Source organism: Cynocephalus volans, chromosome 5, assembly GCF_027409185.1.
Source record: "Cynocephalus volans isolate mCynVol1 chromosome 5, mCynVol1.pri, whole genome shotgun sequence".
Taxonomy (NCBI): Eukaryota; Metazoa; Chordata; class Mammalia; order Dermoptera; family Cynocephalidae; genus Cynocephalus; species Cynocephalus volans.
Genome location: NC_084464.1, coordinates 135,002,614 through 135,023,634, shown reverse-complemented (window position 1 = coordinate 135,023,634; position 21,021 = coordinate 135,002,614). Strand labels below are relative to the sequence as shown.

Sequence of the window (21,021 nt, the reverse complement as noted above, 5' to 3'; positions counted from 1 at the left end):
TGACTTAGCTTAAAAATAATAAAGCAATAGCAATTATATTATTTCCTGTGGACTTCCATGCCACTCACCTTGACATATCAGGGATTATTTCCATTACTTCCAGGTTTCATGCCTGTTTAGTCTCAGGTCAAATAACTTCTACATAAATAGGAAGAAAAAAGAGGAAGAAAAAAGTAACTTTATTGTTGCCTGGTCCCAAGTATCATTGTTCTCAAAAGCTGGGCTTCTCACAGTTTATTGTGTACACACATCCCCAGGGCATCCGACTCCACAGGTCTGGAACAGGGACTGAGGTTCTGCATTTCTAACAAGCTCCCGGGTGATGCTGATGCTACTGGTCCGTAGACCACTCTGAGTAGCAGACTCTAAAGGGTTTTAAAAACATCAGTGTATCTGTTCTAAATGCTCCTATATTACAAGTGGCACAAGTTAAGGAAAAGGAAAGTTTCTCCTGACCCCCTCCTGCCCCATGCCCACAATATTGCTTTTAATGCTTCTAACATTTCACTCATTTTGTTCCTGCTAACTTATTCTCTAAAGTCCGCCTTCATCTGGTAAGTTGCTACTTATCCTTTAAGCTTCTTCTCAAAAGCTAGGTCTTCTGGGACAAGATCTGCCCAGCGTGTGGCTGTGGCCAGGTCCCTAACAGATCCCTGTAAGCTGAAGAGGTCATTGCTGTGCCTGCTGGCTCCTCTTCTCATCTGCATTTGACTCACGTGCTCAGTGTCTATCCAAGGGCTGCAAAGAACTTCTTGGGTAGGACAGGTTTCCCTTTTGGGCACATTCCTCCCAATGAGGCATTTCCCCAGACTCTGTAGTTCATTAGGGTATTGTAGCCTATGCAGCCAGTGAGGGGTCAGTGATTTTTTTTACCCTTTAACATTTGCATAGTCTTTTGAATTCCTTGAGGGGAAGATACTTGTAAAAATACAGGATGATATATAAATATTGAAATAAAACAGTAACATTAATAAGAACCATTCGTTTTCATTAAAAAAACAAAACAAAACATTTCTGTGCCACTCAAAAGCACAGAAGCACAGATGGGTTAGGAAAGTAACATGGGTGGTCAGTTGGGGACAATGTCCTGGGGAGTCTATGACCCACCCATCTAAACAGGGCCGTGTCCAGCCACCCTCTCCTGTGGGAATGCTGCCCAGGGCTGCCACATCCTCCAGACTCCAGAAATCCAGATTTTTATGTGCAGTCTTCCACATCAACAAATCCAATTTTTGGTGGTGGTTGTGCAAACACTGTAAGAGCCAAACCAAGCAAATCTATGGGTCAGATACAGCTGGTTGGGGAAGACAGGGAAGAATACTCAATTTTTTGCATTTTATTTAAAGTGACTCTACTTTTGAATTAGTTTTTATTTCAAGCCTGTTGAAATCAATTGGAGCTGAGTATATAGTTTACCAATGCCTGACATAGTCTGTGCTTGGCAACAGCTTCACCTTAAGCTGGGATGTGGGCAATAATGTCCAGACTTATCTAGACACTCTCAATCCCCACATACATAAACTTACACACAGAGCCCAAAACACCCAGAAGCATTTGGAAAGCCTTGCTCCTGTGTCTGCATCACCTGTTAGAGTATAGCTTTTCCTGGCCTTCTTTTCAGAAAATAGCTGCCATGTAACATGAGGATTCAAGAGGGCTGGGTGAGCACATCTGCGTCTGACAGAGATCTGTATGGGCAGTGCAGCAAATTCTCAAATCTGGTAGAGGATACAAAAGGCTGTAGATATTTAAACCTGAAATGACAGAAAGAAATCTATGAAACTTGTCCAGATTGAACAGCAGGTAGGAAAAGAAAATTAGTAGGTGTGCCAGCAATACATTCTATACTATCCTTAACCAATGATGCCCTGCAAATCAAATGACTACACCTATCAGAATATTATAATCATGGTGCCCAAAGCAAGACTTTTATCACCTCCATTTTTGTGAGTTCCACCTATTTTTATGTTTATTTTTCAGAAGGGAAAACAACCGCCAAGATATCTGAAAAGATGGCTTCATGTCATACATCTTGGCATCCTTCTTGCAATTCAATAGAAGTTCAACAAATATTTGTCAACTGAGCAGATGGCTAGAACAGTGACCTTTTTAACTCTGTTCTATGTACTAGACAACAAACCAGAGATGCCCATTTATTTCACATAACAATGAGTGAGTAACAATGAGTAAGCAAGAATACAAGGGCCATGTAAACACTCAGATGTAACGACTGCCACAAAGTTATTAGTACATGGTATGAGAATATATAGTAGAAGGATTTGACCTAGTTAGGGATATCAGAGAATGTGTCCTTGGAGAAGAAATATTTAAGCTGAGCTAAAGGATATCTAGGCTATTCACTAGGAAAGAAAAATAGGAAGGACATTCTAGGCCAGAGGTTAGCAAATTCTAGCCTAGGGGCCAAATCTAGCTGACTCCATGTTTTTTTTTAAATAAAACTTTACTGGATCACAGCCACACCAACTCATTTACATACTGTCTATGGCTGCTTTTGTACTATAATGGCAGATTCAAGTAGCTGAGACACAAATGGTATGGTCCACAAAGACTAAAATATTTACTATCTGGACCTTTACAGAAAACATTTTATCAACCCCTTTTCCAGCCAGAAGGAATAGGATATGCAAAAATCTTGTGGCCAGAGAGAGGTCAAGGAGTAGGAATGACTGGAGGAAGGCCTGTGTAATCAAAGCAGGGAGAGTAAGGTGAGAGATGGTGTGAAGGACGGGAAGCCTGATGAGAGAAGGTGAGAGGTCCAAACCACACAGCCTTGTAATCCACAGAAGGAGTCTTGGCTTTACCCTAGAAGCAGACTGAAGGCGTTGGAATACTTTAGGCATGAAAGGGACAGAAAGGGGGGACAGCACCCCTAACAGACTGATTCACATCGGGAGACCACTGAAGCCACACTATGAAGAATAGGTTGAAATAAGGTAAAGTAGATGCAAATAGTTCACTTCAGAGCCTTTAAAGTAGACCCGTGGGGCTGGCCAGTTAGGTCAGTTGGGTAGAGCATGGTGCTGATAACACTAAGTCCAGAGTTTGATCTCTATACTGGCCAGCTACCAAAAACCAAAATCAATCAAACAAACAAACAATAAAAGAGACCAGTGTGTTGCTCAGAGTAGGCACGCTGCTACAAACCCCCGAACTTCAATGACTTAGCATAGTCAAGGAGAATTCCCTGCTCTTGTCACAGCACAGCGTGGGTCGGCGGGTGACTCCCCACCTCTGCACCATCAGAGTTCTCTCCAGTGTATGTGGGAAGAGGGCCAGGGCTGTGGTGGGGAGGTCTATGTGATCCAAGCCTGGAAGGGACACACGTCACTTCCACTCACATCCTTGGCCAAAATTCAATCATATGACTGCTCCTAACTGCCAGGGGAGATGGTCTAATTCTCTACCTAAGAAGAAGAGAAAAGCCTGGATATTCATGAGTGTAGCCATCTCTGACATCACTGAATCTCCTCTAGGAAAACAGGAAACAGCCATTTCGGTGAGCCTTCACTGGGAGACTCTGTGGATGAGCAGCAGTGGGACCTAACGATGGCATTTCTTCCTCCCAGCCCTGCACAGTGTCTTGAGCCAACTGGCAAGTCACAGTGTCCACAGTCCCTCTGCTCTCCCTTCCACTTTAACACCCAAAGCCCACTGTGGGGGAGGCACATGCAAAAAAAGGGGTACTTCTTTCCTCAAGGCAAGTCAGTTACACCTGCTCTCAGCAGGAACACCACGGTCCTGAAGAAAACGCTGATGTCAAACGGAAAATTAGGGTCCTTGCAGGGATAACAGCAGCTCCTGGCATAAGCCTTCATTGACTATTACGAAAGTAATCAATATTACTGCTAATTTTAAAAAGTAAATAATCACAGTAGAGCTGCTGCATTATAACATGGCTCATGGATACTTAGATGTATCTGTTCTAAGCCCGAACAACTGTTTTGCATGTGTGTTTGACGGTATATTGTTGTCTTCAAACAGTATTTTTCAAACTGCAGGTTTGGGCTGTGAATCAATTTAGTGAATTAGAGCCATGATTTCTTAAAAATAAAATAGGAGATTTTAAAAAAAAAAATTAGAGTACATCATACATAGTAATAAAAAAATTATTTAGTGAAACTTTTCCTCAGATACACACGCATACTCTGGATCACAATAAGAAATGTGGGTTTTTTTAAATTATTATTATTGTAGGTCATGGTCAAAAAGATTTAAAAAACTCTAGCTCATAAAATAAATCGATAGTCCTGTTCCTAAATGCCAGTCTTAAAGTGAAGTTCCCAGGTCAACGGATAGTCTATGCATTACCTCAATTGATCCACTCCAGTGTTTATGTTTGTTAAGATCAGTGCTGTGATTTTTGAAGATGAACGCCTGGCAGCATTCACTCGGCATTCACTCAGCATTCACTCAGGCAAACAAATCATATTCAGTATGTAATCTACAACTATAGTTAGTGGAAGATAATTCCCAAATCTAAAAAAAAAAAAAAAAAGCTCAGAAGAAACTCAGAAGAGGAAATCCAAAAACAATAGGATAGGACATGAACCAGTGAACAAAAAGAATCTATCACCAAATTCTATTTCCTCTCCTATGTGCAATGATCCAGACACTGACACAAATTAAAAGGCCTGACCTGCCATTTCTGTAACTGAATAGTGGTTTCCAAATAATAATCTGATGGCAATCAATTTAGTTATGAAGAAACAAAACAAATGCATGTTCTGCTAAACAAAACAATTTTGTTCCTCCACCCCATCCATTTCTTATCCATATCCAAATGACTCTTTAACACACACACACACACACACACACACACACACACACCCCATAAGTACACATAAATGATTAAAGCGAAGCACAGAGAAACTTGATCCTAGTCCTCTCTGGGATCCCATTTACTTATCAGCCCACCAAGGTTACGAGGGTTATCAATGATTTTGTTTGTTTGTTTAGTAATTAGAATAAATACTACTTAGTTAGCCAAGCTGTCCTTAGGGGACATTCCTCACTGTTATTTCATGTTTATTACATCATGAGAGAGTAAGAAAGTGCAAATGGTACTGGTTGAAGTATCCAGTTTGCTAAGGCGTGGCTGAGATGAGCCTGACATATATTTTTCTAATGTGGCATACCCATAGGCAGTACACTGTAGAGTGTATTGTATGACCTATAGGTCATATAGCTTGAACTCTTCATCTTACTGATGATAAAAATATATGGTGACATGACTCACTGGGATTCAACCCAGGTTTTCGTCCATCCATCTAGTGCACTCTGCTGCTGTTCTATAATAATACCCATGCTTGTGTGAGGCTGAGCTCCTGAGTTCTATACAGTCTGCAATTCTAATTTTCTGAGAGATGGAATGGGCAAAATCTCAGCAGTTGGGACCATCCTCCACCAGACCTGATGTTTCCAGGGGTGGATGGAGCAGCCACCTTGCTGCTTCACAAGCAACACTGAAAGCAACAAGGCAGTAGCACCAGACAGATGGTTCCCTGATACAGTTCATTTCTTACATTCATCCAAGGACAGTCTAAATCTCCACTCCTGCATTTTAAGGATAAGCTGCCTTCTCATTGTATATACTATGCATACCTACATAGGTATGTGCATTCCTGTATTCATGAAACATTTATGATGTATGGAAAACATACTATGTGCCCAAGACAGTGCCAGACCATTCAGAGAGAACAACAGCAGTGGCATATAGGGTATAATAAGTGACACTCTAAAGGTATATACACGAAGTATAATAATACATGATATAAAGAGTATAAATATTATAGTTTAATAATACATAAAATTAAATTTTTTAAAAAAAGATGAAGTCTGGCTGGATAGCTCAGTCAGTTAAAGTGCAGCCTTATAACACCAAGGTCATGGGTTTGGATCCCCATACTGGCCAGTTGCCAAAAAAAAGATGAAAATTAAATTATGTGTATTGTATCCATGTACATAGGTCTTCGAAGTAAGATTCATAGACTTCAGATTCACACAAAAACTATTGCTAGCCAACTAATTTTCTCCAGCTAGTCCCATATTTTCCAGTCTCAAAAATGTCACTGGAAGCAACTTGGGAGAATTTAGAAACCTGGATTTGTGCTTCCATTTTCCTGTTTATTAGTTGAGGGACCTTGAATGATCATTTGGTTTTCTCTTAAGCAAGCATGATAGCATCTACCTCAGGGGCTTGTCAGGAGGATTAGACAGTGCAGGAATGTAGAATGACAGAGTGGCCACAAAGCAAGTTACTTCCTTTCTCTGTGCCTCCCTGAATTCATGTCATACAATTGCTGTGAAAAGTAAATGAGATAGTGACACATCCAGTACTGAATACATTTTAGTTATTATATGAAAGTATCATAGGAACTATAAAATGCTAGATAAAAGTGAAATACTGTGAACTATTAAATTGGAGCCCAGTCAAAAGAATAGCATTTGAGACTGGCCAGTTAGCTCACTTGGTTACAGCATGGTGCTGATAACACCAAGGTCCAGGGTTCAGATCCCCTAACTGGCCAGCTGCCAAAACTAAAAAAAAAAAAAAAAAAAAAAAAAAAGGAATAGTATTGGGATTAAAATTATTGCAAGGAGCTACATATCTAGGTGGTACCTTCAAATCTCAAGCTTTCAGGCTCAGCACTATTTTGGAGGTCCAAATACCTGGTTCTGCTTTGGCTGTAATGTCATATACCTCAGCATTTACCTGTATACTCTTTTTTGTAGCCTCTTCCCTCATCTTCTCTTTTTATTTCTTTTTAAATCACTTCTCAAAGCATAATTTCTTTAAAGCCCAATGTAACTATTTATGTTAGTCCTGTGTAAATATATATAAAGAAGGTGAGATGATGTCAACTTCCCATCTTAGATGATGTTTATTCTTCCTGTTCTTTAAAGCAGTCAGAATAGTTTTTCCCATCCTTGAAATGTCACATCCTCAAAATGAGTTAGAGAAGCATCAGAATGATTTGGAAACTGAAAGGTTATCTGGGTAGAGGGGATATAATTACCTTCCAGAATTTGAAACTACAAAAAAGAAGACTCCATATTTTTCTTTGGTTTCTTCGGTTTATTTCTGAGTGCCAAAGAATTCCTGCTTTAGTGACCATTGGAAATTAAGTGTTAGCTTATCTCTAGACCAATTATTTTTTTAAATGAATCAATTCAGGTAAATAATTCATTAGCTATTTTATTTTATTTATTCATTCAAATGACCATTTTCAAAATAACCAGTTTGTCAAATTTCATTCAGTTTCTGTTTACACAATAGTTTGTATGAGGAGACAAAACTTAGTATCTAATTTGGTGGAAGAAAGTTTTTTCAATTCAAACATTAGCATTCCTCAAATCCAGACTTGTTCAGTAATAGCAAGGAGCATATGTAGAATCAGAAGTATTTAGTTTAAATTTGCAGAAAGAAGATGACTACCTATGCCTTTAAATTACCGGCTTTATGAGTTTTGAAATACAAAGAAGAAGAATCTTATTTCAAAGTATGGAAAACAAGCAAATGAGAGTCAGGCAGAAATTTCAACTACAGTAATCCTAATATGCAGTTCTGTGCCTGTTACATATTTAAAAATTACTTTGGCTTTCACATTTTCTAGTGAAAAGTGCTATTCTGACCTAGCTGTCCTAGGAGCACCTGTATCTGCTGTGTAATATTGATGAACTTGAGTCAGAAGCCATTCGCACTATACCTCTGTCTATAAATAATGGGGCACACATAAATGATTAAAGTAAGGCAACCAGAAACCTAATATTGCCAGTCCTCCCTGGGATCAAATTCATCTATCAGCCCACCAAGGTCACTGACCTCTATTACCCAGGGCCTAGCTACTGAAATGATTAATTGATTTATTCTCTCATTTCACTCATTTAATTTGAAGGAGGGGGGAGGAGTAAAAAATATTTTCAATGAATTGACCTATAAGCAATTGTATTTAGCTTACGGCATCCCAGAAAACATACATTAATGATAGTGAGAAGCATCAATATATGCTATTATAGAGATGAGGGGAAACAAAAAAACCGTAGTTTTTCTTACACATCTTCTAACATTACTGAAGTTGTTATCCCAAGTTTAATCCTCTCTAATTCGCCAAACTATTCTAACTTCCAAAGGTGTACAGGTATATGAACCGGAAGAATATACCAGAATACATAAAGATCAAATTGGATTTCTGTAGAGGAAATATTTAAGGAATTTTTAAAATGTGTTTATATTTACAGTTATCAATGGAATAAGCCTAATGTTGAATAAAACATCCTCTCCCACATAAAGAATAACAGCATATGTATGAACTGGTTTATTTCCATTGTAGCAACCAAATAATCAAAGAATCAATGCATTCTAAGAATCTGGATAGCATCTTACAGTATTGTTAGAATGGTTAAAATGGATTATACTCAGTGGTATACTGATAAATATTTAACAACTGGTTGAGGGGTTGGAAGTCTGATTTCTGGGGGGTAAATACACCTACCATGACTGATTTTAAACTACCAACATAGAGTCACTGAACATGGAGTTAGGAAGACATGTGCCATAATGCATTATTACATAATATTTCCTCAATATAAAGTCTGCCAGACTTTGCAAATGAAAATCCACAATTTCCAGTTAAATTAGAATTTCAGATAAACAACAAATAATTGTTTTAGCATAAGTATTTCCATGCAATATTTGGCCCATACTTATACTAAAACATTACTCATTGCTTATCTGAAAATCAATTTAACTGGAAATCCTGGATTTTATCTAGCAATTCTAATACAGACACCATTTACGTACAAAACCTCAAGTACATAAATAAGATTAAAATATAGTGATGAATTTTGAATATTTATTATTATTAGTAGTAGTATAATTAAAAATTTAAGTTTATATAATTTGATTTTTAATAATAATGACTGTGTTTGACAATTGGCTTGAGAAATTTAAGAATATTTAACAATCAGCTCTTTTGAGCCAGCTCTAGCTCTACACTGACACTATACTTAAAAGTATAATAGTTCTACATCAGAGTTTTAGACTGAAAATGCAATCAGAGTACCAACTTTAAAGTGTATCTCAGCTTATAATATTACTATGATTTCAAAATTGTTTATAAGCATGGCTTCATTAAATTTCACATGAAGTATAAATTTCAGTGTAACTCAACTCTCCCAACACTTGCACCTCCCACCCCAAGACCTGGGGAAATTTCTCTGTATCAAGGAAGAGTATATGTTTAGATTTCTTCCGTTCCATATCTCTAGGGATTTGTGGGATGGTCAGCTGTCCTTAGAATTCGGTGATATTAATAAAAACTATAACTTCCAAATTTCTGCCATTTTTGAGTGGGATTGGGGGAGAGCACTAGAGTAGAGAGTCCTTTTGTTCTTGTGTTTAGCTGAACACTTTCATCAGAAATTGGCGGAGCAGAGATAAGCCTGGAATTTTGTTTGGGATAAAAGGTAAAAAATCTGCACTGATCCACAAAGTAATGGGATTAGGAGCGTGTGGGCTTATAGTTAGACAGAAAACAGGATGATGATGAGCTTTGGAGAAGAGGCTACTGAGAAGTCTTGAGCAAGAGTTTACCTAATTTTTAAAAATTTTATGAATAAATTGATAAATAAATAAGAAAGGTGTCCTTCACTTTAGTAAAACATTATGCTAAAAAGCATTTTCAGAATCAATACTCTTTTTGACATTTAGGACATTCCTATTTCATGGTAAAAATTTGCAAAATGAATCATCACCCCATATATTACAATTTTTTTTTGGTTAGTTTAGGTTCTGTCATGGGTTTTCTTCATGTGAGAACTCCCCCCACCCACAAGTTCTATTTCACATTATAGATTTATCTATGATCTAGTTTAATTCTCAGTGAACATTTGCTCTATATGTTACATTCAATTGTCCTGGGAGAACATAAAAATATATACTAAATATAGCATTAAAACTAGTTGTTTGTATTTTATGTTAGAGCTGGATTCTGACAAAGATATCTGCATGAGAAGTAGCAAATTTGTGTATCGATACCAGTAACCAGCTGCAAAGTTCTGTAAGTTAGTTCCTTTTGTTAATTTCCTCATTTCTAATATTAGAAAATTGTACCACAAATAAGAACAGTTACTAAAAATGTTTGAAGTCTCTTAGGTTAATTTGAGTAATAACTCAGTAAAATATTCCTATAAGGTCTTTGAAGTTGTTTGTAAACTTTATTTACTTGCCAGATGGAGTTTTGATCATACCAGAAATCTGTTATACTATTAAAAATAATTGATCTAGACAGAATTAAATTGTTTCACCACTTGATTGAACTGTTATTGATTAGATCAAAGGAGCAGTCTAAAATTATTATTAAAGATTATATTCTGCTTTTTCTTCAGAAGCAATAAATCTGTTGCTTTTTACTAAAATTATTATTAAAGATTGCGTCATTTTTCAGACTCTCTCTATTACCTAGGATACTCAGTGATGAAAATTACTCTTCCAGGTCTTACCTTTGTAAGATGCAATTGAATTTATTTCCATTTTCTTAGTGAAATTAGAGTTAAATGCTCAAATTAAAGCAAGAAATGATAAATTTGTTTTGAAGAAAAATGCAAAACTAATTCAAAACATTAAATAAAATGTTTCACAGACAAGGTGGAGGAAACAAAATGGCAAAAATATAAGAGAAACGTGAAAAGAAGTGATTATATTTGGGATTTTTATTCATACATAATAGAGTATTATTATTATTGCTGTTATTTGCTCCCATTAATTTCCACTTAAACCTGCTAAAGAGGTGGTAGCATTTCCTATCATGCAGTAATGAAAATGTGACCAAATGATAATCAAGGACCCCATGTTCACCCAGCTGCATGACTGTGGCAAGCGCCTTACCTTTCTGGATCTCAGTTGTCTCCCCTGGAAAACAAAAGGTTGGAACAGATATTCACTAAGCTTTCTTTCTAAAATTCTAAAATTCCCACTTAAAAATCCTGTAACATGAGTACAAAACTGTGCTGTCTACCTTAAGTGAATCATTGTGTAGTATATGCATGTATTGAAACAAAACACTGTACCCCACAAATATGTACAAGTAAACGTAAAAATATTTTGAATTAAAAAACAAAAAAACCAGCTGACTCTGAACGCAAACGTTGAACTGGAAGAGGGAGAGCGTTAAGTGACTCAGCAACTCCCGTGCAGCAAGGCGGAGTGACGAGTCTTCAGCAGCTCTCTTTCAGTTCTGTTTCATTAGATGAAAGTCGTACCATTTTTTCCTCCAGTCAGAGCTTCATAAGAAATCAGAATATTAATAAATGGTAATTTAATAGGATTGTAAGGGGAAAACGTTTGATATTTTGAAGATAGTTATCACAGGTTCCATTTCAACACCAGGGCAAAGGATCTGTTATCCAGTCATAAATGCTGAAAATTACATCCTTTGCAACTATTTAACATTTTGATTTTAAAATAGTATTCAATTTAAACATGTGCAAGGGGAGACATGTAGTTTTTCAAAATTACTTCAGGGGGTATGCTAAAAAAAATCTGCTCTAAAGAGTTTTATTTTGTTCAGTGCTTTATCCCTAATTCCAAGCATGTGCTGGGCACATGGTCAGCCCTTAATATGTTCATTAAAATAAAATTGATAAATTACCTGGTGTACCTGAATGACTTGAGGGATTAAAACAGTGACAGAGTTTGTGGATGAATTAATAATTAGTACATAGGATAGAAAAGTAAGCAAATGAAAAAATAAGACATTTATTAATAAAGGAACAGAAAGTAGTGTAAGGAAAAGTAGTAATACCCCCCAAACTATATAATTTTCAAAAGATAAAAATATGCATAGCACATTATAAAAGTGTTGAGAAGATTCAATAATAAGGCGTTTTAGTACATAAGGAAAATATGGTTAATTTAGATTTTTAGATCTAATAAGAAAGGCAGATGGTAGAGTATGATCCTAAAAACTATTTGTCCTTCAAGTAGTTAAACTGGTGGATACCAGGTCTATCTCTATAACTCTGACTCCTGATCAAAATTTGAGCAATCACACATGGAACCCCTAGTGGGTGTCAATCAGGGCTCCAACAGAAAGCAAGTGGCAAACTCCAGCAGGGCTTAGTAAAGGGGCTGTCGGTGAGGTATAGGCTGGTGTGGGGAACCACGAAGGGGAGTGAGGTAAGAGCAGGTGTTACAGCCCTTAGGTCTAAAGGGGCAAGAGGACGAAGCAGAGCCCAGTAGGGAAGAGTGTGGAAAGGGTCCCTTGAGAGCAGCCATGGCCTTTGGTGGTGACTACAGGGCCTGCTCAAGGCAATCTGCAGAGAGGAAGCAGGGGGATGTGGGAGCTGACCTCTCTATGCTCTACCCTTTGACCTCCAGCAGGGGATTCCCACTGGACAAACCCAACTGGAAGCCAGAGGGTAAGTGAGCTTGTTTACGTAATCTATATAGTTCTGCCTCTGAGGGAGAGAACTTGGTGCAGAAAGAAGAAAGGCTGGGTGGGAGGGTGGAAATGGAAGATATCTGGCACAGTTCACATGGCACACTCTATTCTATATAATTTCTTTTATCCAACTTGTTTACCACTATTATCATCTTCAGGAAATACCTCATCACTATGAAACATTGTTCACTTTATTTTAGTTTGCTTCAGACATAATGGGGCCAAATGATAATAATAATAGTGATAAATCAAAGTTTCTCAAAAACACTTCATTGAAGCATTCTTTGGGTACGTTCTGACTACATTTTAAAATAAAGAAAAATACTTATAACGATAATTAATTCATTTCATTTTGAATGTGACTATAGGCAGAGAAGATATTGTAACATAGGGAAGGACTATAGACAAAATAAGCTTTTGAAATGCATTTGAAGGACTGGAATTAATGTCTTTTGGGGAGAGGGAGGTTGTTTGATTTGGCTTTGCAATTGGATTGGAAGGATGGAAAAAACACTATATTGGGTAGGAAATGCTAACATTACCTGCAATGGGACAGCTTCACTACTTCCTGATTCTGAAATACAATGGAAAACTCATCCTAGCTCTGAAAATATAATGTCTGACATCATTCGACCAATATTTATTGATCACACACTCAGTGACAGGCACCATTCTAGGTGTGATTTGATACCACAATCAAAACGACAGACACCTGATGAAAGCTTTGTTCAGACAAATATTATATTTACATAATGGATAGAAGAGGAATAATGATAAAAGTAGAGCTCTCTCGTTTAATTAGGTGTGTGGAGCCTGGAGCCCTTTCTGCTTCCACATTCCTTCTGCGCTTTGGAACACAGTACAGGAATATGAAATCACTGTCTGTACAGGCCTCCCACAATATGTCATCCCCAGGCTTAGGGCATCCCAGTGTGTCTTGGAAGGACGAGGCTCAAATAATCCCAGAGAGACGTTTGCCCATAATTCTCATTTAAAATTTTTAGAGAATTATTTATATTATTAATTTTTTTAATAATCTAGCTTTACCATCTATGCATTCAGTAATTAATTGAATGCTGTGTTAGGTCATTTCTGTTGCTTATAACAAAATATCTAGAACTGAATAATTTATAAGAAAATGAATTTATTGCTTACAGTCTCAGAGGCTGGAAAATCCAAAGTCCAGGGAACACATCTGGTGAGGGTCTTCTTTGTGGTGGCTTTACAGCAACACATGGGGTCTCACATGACAGAAAATGGTGGAGCAGAAGGATTGAACTTCTCATTCACTCTCTTTTTAAAGCCCTCAGAACCATGCCCCTGACCACCATTTTTAATCCATTCACTCCGGCATGATCCTACAATCCAATCACCTCTTCAAGGCCCCACCTGTCAATTACCATAATAGGATTTCCCACCCTCAACAGTTACAGTGGGAATTAAGTTTTGGGGGGACATTCAACCCAAGGCAAGTGCCTTCTGAGTGTAAAGTACTGAGAACACAGTACGGAAAAGACAAGAGTCTCTGCCCTTTCGCAATGTCCATTCTATTCAGGATTATAGGCTTTAGACACCTATGACACAATCAGTTATTTAATTACAGTGGTGATGAATGCTATGAGGAAAAGTACAGGATGTTTTGAAGTACAGGGTTCTGAAGGCTTCCTTGAGGAAGTGACATTTGTGCATATTGCTGGCTGATTAGTAAGAATTAATTAGTTCAGGGATTGCAAACTCAAATTCCTTTAAGGGATCCGGTGGGTAACAGCAATGTGTGTATCCACCAGGAGTAAGACTGCAAAAAATATTATGGCCCAAGTCCCCCTGAAGGGTGTCTACCGACCTTAAGGCATTCAAACTCTAACTTTAAAATGCTCTTTGATGGCCAAACAAAAGAAGTCTGTGGCCAAAGACAGCAGAAGGGCTGGCACGCTGCAGGCAGGAGGAGCAGCAGGAGCAGGAGCAATGGCCCTGAGGCAGGAAGGAGCCCATCTGTCCTGATGAACTACAAAAGAGCACCTGCAGGTGGAATACAGCACCGAAGCAGAGAGGGCAGCTCCCAGGCAGGTGAGGGGAGAGCAGACACAGAACTCAAGGCTTCCACGGCCAGTGAGGACTTTGGTCTTTATCTCAAGTACCCTTGGATGCACTAAAGGGTTTTAAGCAGAGAAGTGAATTAATTAGACTTCTATTTTTAGGACAGAGATGTCAGAAAGGATTGCAAGCAGATCAGTTAGAAAGTTATGGTGGTGGTTCCCATCTCTCCTTCAGTTTTTTATTTACATTACAGTAGTTCCCCCGTACCTGAGGTTTTGCTTTTTATAGTTTCAGTTACCTGCCGTCAACCATGGTCCAAAAATATTAAGATATTTTGAGAAAAGAGAGAGACCACATTCACATAACTTTTATTACAGTATATTGTTATAATTGTTCTAGTTTATTATTAGTTGTTGATCTCTTACTGTGCCTAATTTACCAATTAAACTTTACCATAGGTAGGTATATATAGGAAAAAACATAGAATATATAGGGTTTGGTACTTTCCACAGTTTCAGGCATCCACTGGGGGTCTTGGGACTATCCCCCACAGATAAGGGGGGACAACTATATTTAAATAACGGTGTTTGCTTTTATACAGTCTCATCCCTGCGGTTTTCACTGTAGATGACCAGGCTGGATGCTTTCTTCTTAGCTCCTGACTTTGAGGAAGGAAGTACAGGTGTCTGTGCCCTGGAACGGAAAGGACTGAAATGAAAACCTGGCACCCCTTGGGCAGAATCTTCTATCTGCTGACTAATATTAAGTGCTTTGGTAAAGCAACGATAATGTAAATCCTTATTACTCTGGGAGCACTGAGAACAGGTACCTAACCTGCCAGAGGTGGGAAACCAGGTAAGGCTTTACCCGCAAAGCTAAAAACTGTTTCAGGACTTTATCATTTGGTTTAGTATTTGAGAGCATTGTTTAGAAAATGGCCTCATGCAGGTTTTTGTCAATTAACTTAGATGTGTACAATTTTATTACTCGTGTGTATAAATAACTTGCACTGTTAGCTTATCCACTTTCTTGGTGGCACCAATCCTGGTTCTTCAAGAACCAAGAGAAAAAGAAGTGCTGCCCTCAAGGCTGACTTTGAGTCAGTCCGTCTTCATAATGTTTATTCAAAGGTGAAAATGTGAAGTTAGGAAAAAAATTGAGCAAGCCAGACGCATTTGCTTCTCCTTTTAAAAAATGAAAATGAAAAGCTCTTGCAACTTTCATACACAGCTGGACATGATGTATTTGCGTTTTTGTTACCGTAGAAGACAAATTGGATGAGCATTTTAAAGTTAAAATTAACTCACTTTTCTTCAACTTAATTATTCAGTGGTATATTTAGGCTCAAAATTAATTTCTTCCCTTTTTGTCTCACCGTACGGTTTTGTATAAAACATGTTTATATGACATTAACCACACAAATAAAATGCTGGGATTAGAAGTCAATTTCTTTTTGAAAATTACTTTCCTTGACATAGTAATCATTACTCTTTATGATGTCTCTAACTCTATATTCAAAATTCTCTAGGCTTGAATTAAGATTTCCTTTTATAGCTATTTTGTCCTTGGATAATTGACACAAAATCTTGTGGTGTTGGAAAATGAACTTACATGCAGAGATCATTTGTTTCTACTCATCATCAAGGGAAGGGCTCTATGCTACAATCTCTGGGGATGAGGGGGACTTCCAGTGCTCTGCGTGGTGAACTGATCATACAGAAGTTTCTTTAACACAGGACTTTGTATCCATGTACCCCTGAACAACAGTGAAGTACAGCTGTGGGATGGCAGATCAGTCTAGAAGTCAGTCAGACAAGGTTGGTAGCATTATGCTGACGGATTGCTTTTCAGAATGTTTCTCTGATGTCTTAGACACAAGCCCAAACATCTGCCAAACTGCATTTTCCCTCCGAGTGACAAAAATAAAAGAAAATAAAATGACAGTTGCCATCACCCTACTTTTTACCCTGATCTATATAGTCCTTAGCAACCAGAGTATCTATACTAGGACACACTGGAACGATTGTCATAACTTTGAAGAAGAAAAATCTCTGATCTTTCCCAGAGAGATATGTCAATCCTTGAATGTCAAAAAGCATTAGAACCCAAAATAGAGAAAGAAAATATATCATATCCCACTAAAATTTCCTTGAGCCAGATAATTGACAGGGTGTGTAATTATAATGGTAATAATAGCTAGTGACTACTATGTGGAATGTGTTAAGACTGCTAAATATATTTTTTAGTTTGTGGAAAATATAAATGGTAATATAAGGGGACTGTGTTTTGTTTTGATGTTAATATGCTTTAGTTTCACCTACACAAAAAGCTTAAAAGAATTAATAATAAAATATGGGGCTTAGCACAATGTCTATCATATAGGAAGCATTCAATGAAGTATTCATTTATTCAAATAAGTATTTATGAATGAGTGTCTTAAAGGTGTTTTTCAACCGATGTTTTTTTCTTCTGATATGGTTATTTAGTTGTCTCTAAAGCAAAGAGCAAATTTTGAGAAGAACCAACTAAGATGAGAGCTCTCCTTCTTAGCTCTTAGAGGCTTACACATTTAATTCGACAAATATTATTCCAAAAGTAAGCCATGGGAGGCAGATGTGGTAGAAGGGAAAGAAACAGAAGCACTGGCTTTGGATCACACACCTGCCTTCTACTCACAAGTCCTAGCCAGCAGCTGGCATTTGGGTACAGGAGAGTGGGACAAGAATATTTCCCCTCAGTAAGAGCTGAATGGAATTCTAGATCACATCCAGTGAGCAGAGGTTGAGGGCAGAGCTCCAGACACCCAGACAGTGTATGTGGGTATATGGCTGATCAAACTGTGACTTAGGGCAGCCAGGTAGGTACTAGATGTTACCACAGGCACCCAGGTCCATCCTAGGGAGCTGAGGCTGCCAGGGTATTTCCTGCCTTAGAAAGCTTTCGTTCAATGTCTCTCTGAACATGGGTGTCTAAGCTGGTAAAGTTCAGACTCCTTAGTGTGACACCAAAGTACTCTCAGGATCTTGCTAAATTGATGTAGTGGGTCAAATAGTGTGCCCCCACATTTATGTTTACCTGGAATCTTAGAATGTAAACTTATTTGGAAATAGGGTCTTTGCAGATAAGATGAGGTCATACCAGATAAGGGTGGTCCCTAAATCTAATATCCTGGTGTCCTTAAAAGAAGAGGAGAAGACATACAGAGATACACCAAGATACAGGGAAGAAAGCCATTTGAAGTTGGAGCTAGAGATTGGGGTGATGCAGCTACAAGCCAAGAAATGCCGAGGATGGCCAGGAGCCACCAGAAGCTAGAAGAGGCTAAGAAGGATTCTTCCCAGAGCTTTCAGATCTCCTTCAGACTGCTTTGTACAAGGAAAACTCTGCCTACTGAATAAAGGCCAGGGAGTCAAAGCATAAATGGAAATACAGGTGATTTAAGTGAGATAATCTAAAGTATAGGTCTAATCAAATTAAGTAAATCAAATCCCATGCACTTTCATTCTAAAACTCTATATCCATTAAATCCAATTACTTCTCCCTGTAGCTTCAGCTCTAAATGGATCACATTGAATTTCTGTTCCTTGCCAACCTCCCACAGCTTTCCTGGTGAAGGCGCAGCTATTAAGTGATGGGAGCTGCCAAATGCAAGTGCCTCCAGCTCCATACGACAAGGTACAGGAGCAGAAACCAGCTGAGGACACCATCTAAATGAATGCATTTTAAAATACTCAATTTTTTCTGTTCTTTTTGTCCTCTTGTTCTCCTTACCCCTTACCCTCCAGAAAAGGTTTACATGCGTGTGTTCCTCAGACTTTCCAAGGGCATAGCAACTTATTCTCATAAATTCTTTGCATTTACCTTCTACCAACCTCAGAACCTAACAATCCAACTTGCAAAATTCACTGTCAAATTGAAGGGAACAGCAGGAATTATTATGCAGAAAGGACAGACGGTACCACTGCCCTCCTCTCAGCTTACTTGGTGGATGTTCAGTGAGCTTCCCTCCATCAAATGCAACTGGTAGAATCATTATCTGAGGCAGACACTATCCTCAAAAGCCACACCAGGCTCATCCTTGCCTGTTCCACTCTCATGAAAATTATTAACCTTGCTTATTCAAGGAGATAAACATCTGCGGCAAGATGGAGGTTTAGCAGCTTTGAATGGTTCTGCAGACATAGATTCATTCCAGACTAAAGTCTCCCAAAATCAATTAAATATAACCTAACTGCAAAAATATTACAGATGATTTTGTTACACTTGGTGGATTTTATAGAGACTAAATTCTATAAAGCTTTGAGATTAGAAACTTTATGGACACACAGCTAGATGAGAAAAATAAGTTCTAGTGGTCTACAATAGTGCTAGAAATCTATAAGTAACAATAATTTAATGTGTGTACGCAATCGCTTATAAGAGAGCAGCTCAAATGCTCTCATTACAAAGAAATAAATTTTTGTGATGACAAATGTACTAATTACCCTGACTTGATCATCATATATTGTATACATGTATTGAAATAAAACTCTGTACCCCATAAATAAGTACAATAAATGTGTCGAAAAAAAAATAAATAAAAATTTTTAAAAGCAATATTAGTGTTGTATGAAAGGAGAGAAGGATAGCACTCCCCTTGACAAGGATGGAAGAGGCCTTGGGCCTGACAACACACGGCATTGCCACCTACTTTGTGGCATCTAACCATCACTTTTTAAGTTTAAAACAAAAAAAACTGCACAAAAAAAAAAAAAAAGAAAAAAAGAAATTTTATGGACAAATTGAGAAAAAAAAAAGCTTTCTCTAAGCAATTTTTTTGACTGAATTTCCTGCTGAATTCTGCTTCCGAACAGTATAAAAATACGAATTTGAGGATTGTTATTACTACTTCAGCATTGTTGCTTTTTTTGAGGTGGAGGGCAGCTGGTGGGTACTGGGATCTAAACCCTCGACCTTACACTGCACTGTAAACAACTAAGCTAACCAGTCAGCCACTACTTCACCATCGTGTGATGGAAAAATCTCTCTGTCTTTTTGGGCTGCTGAATCCTGGAATTCTACTCATGTCACATAAATTGTGAAATGTAGTTAAAAATCCCAGAAAAATCTCAAGCCAAGAATAATGCCTGCAGAAACTATTCCACTGTTAAGATATTGCCAGATTGAACAGTTTTGTTGTTTGATGGTGGTGGGTTTTAATAGAATTGACATTTGAGGGCTGGCCAGTTAGTTAGAGTGTGGTGTTATAACAGCAAGGTCAAGGGTTCGGATCTCCATACAGACAGTCACCAAAAACAAACAAAAATACTCCAGAATTGACTTTTTTGAAGTGTCATATCACAAAACTAGTGGTGGTTCTCAATTTTGGATACACTTGTGTGTGTGTGTGTGTGTGTGTGTGTGTGTGTGTGTGTGTGTGTGTGTGCATGTGTGTGGCTGACCGATATGGAAGTCCAAACCCTTGACCTTGGTGTTACCACACCACGCTCTAACCAACTGAGTTAACCAGCCAGCCATCATGGCTACACTTTTGAATCACCTGGGAACTTTGAAAAATATGATGCCCAAGCCCACCGTAGACCAATTAAATTACACTTTCTTTAGGGGTGAGGCCTGGGTGTTGTAATTACTCAGAGCTCCCCAGATGACGATAATATGCAGCCAGAGTTGAAAACAGTCACATGGTAACCTAAAATGGACATTTAAAAGGGGTTATGTGTGAAAAAACGAGAAAAAAAAGCATAATTAACTGATTGAATTTTATAATTAACTGAACTAATCCCTATCCTAGGCTCTTCCAATAAATTCCTAAATATCCATATCCTCAAATTGGCATTTTGAGGACAGAAAAAAGAGCCAAAGCATTTCATTTGTGCTTATTGTGTGATAACACAGTAAATTCTTTGAAGAGCTAAGTGAGGCCTTCTATACCAAGAAGATAATATTTCCTTATCCAGTTTCCTCCTTCCAATGTTTGCTCAATTAATCAGCGAGGATTAGGACACTCTAGTGAAGTGGCTAAGGCCTCCCCTTGACCTGGGATGACTCCACTTGCAGAAGCTCCCAGAGGCCGGCAGGGTTATGGTCCTAAATGAGGGCCTCATCTGCTTCTGGGAAAGGGCTGAATCACACCCACAGGATTTACTGAGGAGTTACTGTTATTTCATATTTCCAGAGAACTCCTTTTCAAATTAATCTTATTAATCTCAGAGCTTTAAAAATTGATTTTGAGAAGTGACAAATAACTGAAGGTTTAAGTGACATTAGTGATGTATATGAAACACCTCATTATCATGGCACTTTCTTGAATAACTCAAACCTTTCCCTGTGGGGATGACAGATGCAGGGCTGACCAGTTAGCTCAGCTGGTTACAGCACAGTGTTGTAACACCAAGGTCAAGGGTTTGAATCCCCATACCAGCCAGCCACCAAAACAAAAACAAACCATGGGTGGCAAATGGGACCTACTCAGGCCTAAGGTCCAAAAGGCTCTCTAACTCTAAGGCGATCAGGATTACCTATT

General features: G+C 38.1%; 1 pseudogene; it reads left to right on the top strand.

The window, feature by feature from the left end:
- Window positions 1-19,099: 19,099 nt before the first annotated feature.
- Window positions 19,100-19,214, top strand: LOC134379393 (U6atac minor spliceosomal RNA; annotated as a pseudogene).
- Window positions 19,215-21,021: the final 1,807 nt, after the last annotated feature.